Below are 6,000 nucleotides of genomic sequence, written 5' to 3'. Positions count from 1 at the left end.
TGCCACCGGACCACTTGCGGTTGCTGAAACTGAACCCGTCTGATAAAGACCAGCCCCGAATAGGCTACGGTGAGTGGTTTCATCAGCAGCATTTCCCGCACGGAGGATAGTGCTTGTTGTTGCTGCAGCGGTTGACGCTGTGATGTTTCCAACGTTTGTCACGGTTGCATCAGTTGCTGCAACGTTGATTGGAGTCTGAATGACATCTATGGTGTCAATGGGGGTGTTGCTATCGTTCATCATCTTTTTTTTCTGTAAAGAAAACATGAAAACGGATTAGTACTCCATTCAACAATTAACATATTATTTTAAACAAAATAGTAGTCTAAAATCGATGTTCATTTTTGGTTTTTGAACCAAATCATATCGATATAAGTCTTGAGAAAACGTTTTGCAAACTCGCTTAAAAGCGTTCGCAGAAACCGTTTTGTATAGACTTAGAATGTTTCACAACTCGCTTAAGAAAGCGGTTATTGAAACGATTCATGTATATAACGTATTGATAATGTATCAAAAACGTTTCGTGATAATGCTAGAAGGCAATCCGCAAACCGTTATGAAATAAAAAAGAAACGTTTCGCGGAAGGGGTATAAAGCAAATCTCAAACTCGTTTTGAAAAGAACATAGAAAAGTTTCGCGGATAAGCATATAGCAGATCGCAAACATCGTTGGAATGAAACCACAACAGGTTTGTATGAATCGTATATGAATAAACATTTTTCGGTAGTGCTACAGAGCAAAACGCAAGCCGTTTACGAGATAAATTACAAACGTTTCGCGGAAGTGCTAGAAAGCAAATCGCAAACACGGTTCCAAAACCCGTTTTTATAGATCGTTCTTCAATCCGATCAAATGCTTTAGATAGAAAGCGAAATAAGAGTTAAGATTGTAGAAGCCAGAAAACCGGATCAAAAGAAACGATGTTAAGAAAAATATATAGACGATTCAAAACCGTAACGAAAATGAAAGCATGGAGTCGAGACAAATCTCTTTCCTTAACGCTTAATATTCGCTCCGTTAGTGCGACTGATCTGTACGAATATGAGTCCCAGGATAAAAACATGATAGGTTATCACGCGGAACTCGTGAAGAACCTCTACGAACTAATATTTCTACGAAACACTCTCTAGAACTTACGCTAAAGGATTTGCTGGTTTTGGTTGTAGAAAAAACGTTGAAAAATGAAGAAGGAAGAGAGTTGATATATAAAGAGGAGACGAGGAGCGGTTTTTCGAAACTGTTGCCAACGTTTTCTGAAAATCTCTCAAGTATCTCGGAGTGGAACGTTGAGCAACTTTCACCGCAAGTTTCTCTCTTGTTGACTTGGTTCTGATCCATTTCGAACAGATAAACTTCATGTCGTTTTTAGACAAACTACATGTCGTTTATACACAAATGTCATGCTGTTTTTTAGAAATGAAATGGCAAAAACGTTGAGCTTAACTTGGTCCAAAAAAAATCTTATTGGGCCGGAGGTCCACCAAGATCCAAGATCCAAGACCCAAGCCCAAGCCCAAGTCCACGCCGAGCCGGCCGGACGGCTGCGGCGGCGCGCGCATGGGGAGCCTTCCTCTCTCTCCAAGCTGTTTAAGCTCTCATAGTGAGAATGCATATTTATATCACTCCAATTCTCTCCTCTTGACCGATGTGGGACTCTTCCCCTTAGCCATCTTTCATTTAATTGACATTAACTTGAGTTTTTTATATGTGAAGCCCATGTCATTTACATTCACAATTTAATTAAAAGCCAAATGCATTTAATTGATCTAAGATCTTGTGGTTGTGTATCACTCTATTGAGTGTTAGGTACTGGGTTCGAAGCTTGATGGGCACGCCAAAATATTTTTTGTTTTAGACGGTTGTTGGTGTTGTTTGCACTCCCTGATTCGTATTTGAGGAGTGATGTTGAGGAGAAAATTATTCAACGTTCCATTCCCGAGCTTTTCGAAGGATTTGTTTGCACATGTTGAACAGTTATAGAAATCAGCTCTTCTTCTCCTCTTTAAATAACTTGCATCCACTGCTCTTAAGGCAGTGGAACAGTTCTGGAGACAGAAAAGCAGGGTCCTATGGCTAAGGGAAGCAGATAGGAACTCAAAATTCTTTCATGCCCTAGTAAAGCAAAGAAGAGCACGTAATAGGATAACTCAGCTCCTCGATGAAAATGGAAACGTGGTGGAGGACGAGGAAGGATTAGTAGCCATTGCTACTAGCTATTTTAGGCAAATATTTGAGTCCTATAACCCAGAGGACATAGATGATGCGTTAACAGAGGTTTCGACGACGATTACTGGGGATGTAAATGACAAACTTACAGCCCAGGTAACTGAGTGGGAGGTCAAATTAGCTTTGTTCGCTATGCATCCAGAGAAAGCTCCAGGACCTGATGGGATGACAACCCTCTTCTACCAACAGTTTTGGGATATTGTCAAGGAGGATTTAACTCGTATGGTTAACCAATTTCTCTTCAAAGGGACTATGGCCCAGGGTCTGAATGACACGAATATCTGTCTGATCTCTAAGACATCAAAGCCGAATGAGATGACAAAGTTTAGACCTATTAGCATATGCAATGTCAGCTACAAGATAATATCTAAGGTCTTATGCCAAAGATTGATGAAGGTTCTGCCACAGAGGATATCTGAGACCCAGTCAGCTTTTGTTGCTGGTAGACAGATCACAGATAGTATCATGATTGCGCAAGAGATGTTTCATGCTCTGCGAACAAAACCAGGGGGAAGAGTTAAGAGAATGGCCATAAAAACCGATATGAGTAAGGCATACGATAAGATGGAATGGTCATTCATTGAAGCGGTCATGAGAAAGATGGGATTTTCGGAGATATGGATTGAATGGATTATGCGGTGTATCACTTCGGTCAAGTATAAAGTTCTCATGAATGGTGAACCTAGGGGAAACATTATCCCTGGGAGGGGTTTACGTCAAGGAGATCCTTTGTCTCCTTTCATATTTATTCTATGCACGGAAGCGCTCGTTAGCCTTCTTAATCACGCAGAGAATCTAGGGAAGATAACAGGGATGCGTGTTGCATGCGCTTGCCCCTCGGTATCTCACCTTCTCTTTGCTGATGATAGTCTTTTCTTCTGTAAGGCGGAGCCCCGTGAATGTGAAGAAGTTATGAAAGTGGTCAGGATATATGGGAAAGCATCAGGTCAATGCATCAATTTTGATAAATCCTCTTTACTCTTTGGTAAAAGGATTCCAGCGAATGATCGACAGCAGATTAAAGATACACTTGGTATTCAAAACGAAGTTGGAATGGGCTTTTACTTAGGAATCCCAGAGGATATTAGTGGCTCAAAATGCCGGCTCTTCGCATTCTTAAAAGAAAAGCTACTGCACAGAATTAATGGTTGGACTGGTAGATGGTTGTCAAAGGGAGGGAAAGAAGTCCTAATCAAGTCAATCCTACTAGCTCTTCCGACTTACGTCATGTCCACCTTTCTGCTCCCTTTGGAGATATGCGAAAATTTAGCGTGTGCCATTGCACAGTTCTGATGGAGTTCGAATCCGCCAAAGAGAGGGATTCACTGGGCAAAATGGGAGAAAATGTGTGCGCCTAGGGAAGAGGGAGGAATTGGATTCCGTATGATCCATGAATTTAATCTAGCCCTCCTAGCCAAACAGCTCTGGCGCCTTGTTCAATATCCAGATTCATTAGTGGCAAGAGTTCTTCGGGGGAAATATTACCGTCTAAGTTCGCCCTTGCGTTCTGGTGCTGTGGATTCCCCATCGTATATTTGGACGAGTATCATAGCGGCAAGGAAGCTACTACTCTTGGGCATCAGGAGTAAGGTGCACTCAGGATACGAAATTAATGTGTGGGAGGACCCCTGGATTCCTTCGACGCCGGCAAGGCCAGCAAGATCAAGAGTCCCAGTTGTACATCCAAGCATGACCGTCAGCAGCCTTATTAATTTCGAGTCAAAAGAATGGGATGCCCGATTACTGGAACAATATGTGGACCAAGAAGACATTCCGTTGATTAAGAGTATGGCCATAAGCCCTACTCACCGACGAGACACTTATTGTTGAAGCTATACTAAAAGTGGCCAATATACGGTAAAGTCTGGATATTGGGTTGCTATGAACGTGATTAGAACAGAGGAGGCTTTAGAAGTCCTACAACCCAATATAACTAAACTCCAAGCCTTTGCTTGGACAGTAAATGCGCCACAAAAAATTTGTCATCTTATATGACAATTAATCTCTGGACAGGTAGTGGTAGCGAGGAATCTAATACACTGAAATATGCGATGTGAGAACTACTGCCCAAGATGTGGTGAGCCAGAGGAAACTGTTACTCATGCAATCTTTGAATTCCCTCCAGCATTACAAACATGGGCCTTATCATCTACACCATCGAGCTCTCAAACCTTTCCGGTACCAAGTGTTTACGCTAATATGGATTATTTGTTCTGGAGGAAGAATAATATAATGGAGCCAGAAGATGATAGGGACCCTTATTCTTGGATAATTTGGTACATTTGGAAATCCAGAAATGATAAATTGTTTAGAGGCATCGATAAAGACCCACTGGAGCTAGTTAGGTATGCAGAAAGTGAGTGTCAAGCTTGGCATAATGCGAGGGAAACTATATCTGCTCCCATACTGGGACAGCCCGAAGTGGAAGAGCAAGCCGTAAGCTTGGGTGAGATATGTATGGTGGATGGCTCGTGGACCTCCACAGCTCAGTTTAGTGGAATGGGATTAGTCTGGAAGGATAGCACGGGAAAAATTCAACTTATGGGTTCCAGGAATCTAACGCGGCACGAAACACCTTTACATTCAGAGTTGGAAGCGCTAAGATGGGCAATGGAGTGCATGATACAACATTCGACCTGCCAGAGATTTGGGACGGATTGCAAGGACCTGATCACAATGATGCAAGAACCACAAGCATGGCCCAACTTTGCAACGGAGCTGGAAATCATTCAAACCCTTCGGTTGTGTTTTTCGGAATTCAAGATCACGTACTTACCAAGGACACAAAATGAGATTGCAGATTCGCTAGCTAGGAATGCATGTTCTTTCCATAGACCTTTATGTTTTGTTGGTTGTTCTATTCCGGTCTGGCTTCCCAGACCACCTCAAGTTTGAATAATAGAATAACCGTTTGCTTTCAAAAAAAAAAAAAAAAAAAAAAAAAAAATAACTTGCATCCTCCTGATTCATTCACCACAACAGTCATAAGTAGAAAAAGCTTACATTTTTTAATTTGTTAGCTGATTAACTACAAAGTTATCTTCGGTACGGTTTAAATAAACTTTAATCTCAGATTAGAAGAGCTAATTCAGAGTGATTATATTTGAGTCCATTCGTATTTTTATAACCATATAGAGTAGACGTAGCTAGTTGTTGTTTTTCACGAGGGACTAAATTGGACAACTTTGCATAGCACTCCATACTAAAGCATAATCAATCAGACTCATGCAATAATAATCAACCAGTTTTAAATTTCTCTAAAACACATAGAAATTAAAACAACTTAAGAAATGTTGGTTTCAATCAACTCAAAAATTAAGAACGAACATGCATTTTAAATTGTTTCAAACCAACTTTTTGCTCTTTCATTGAAATAGAAACTGAAACATTCAATCAAATCAAATAGGGAAATCATTATGTACAGTAGTCTGCTTATTTCCACCAAATTAATATGTTATGATTTTAATGATTATTAGCACTTTGTTTTAGTTCATTTAGGTTATTCTTTTCAGATGTTAGTATTGCAATTGCATACATTGTGTACAGTAATGTTATAGGTATTGGAGTACTCATTTGAAACTCTGAGGCTGAATTTAAGAAGAATTATGCACAATCAGAGATTTTGGGTCAAAAGTAAAACAACTAGAAACACAGGGACCAAATGTGAAATTTATTGAGAATTGGTCAACAGAGGATCAAACGATCTCCACTTACACAATCGGTCTATCAAAGCATCACGAGATCCTCAGTCCCGGAATCAATGGTGCGCCTCA

Source organism: Brassica oleracea, chromosome C4, assembly GCF_000695525.1.
Source record: "Brassica oleracea var. oleracea cultivar TO1000 chromosome C4, BOL, whole genome shotgun sequence".
NCBI classification, from domain to species: domain Eukaryota; kingdom Viridiplantae; phylum Streptophyta; class Magnoliopsida; order Brassicales; family Brassicaceae; genus Brassica; species Brassica oleracea.
Note: the sequence above shows the minus strand (reverse complement) of the source record.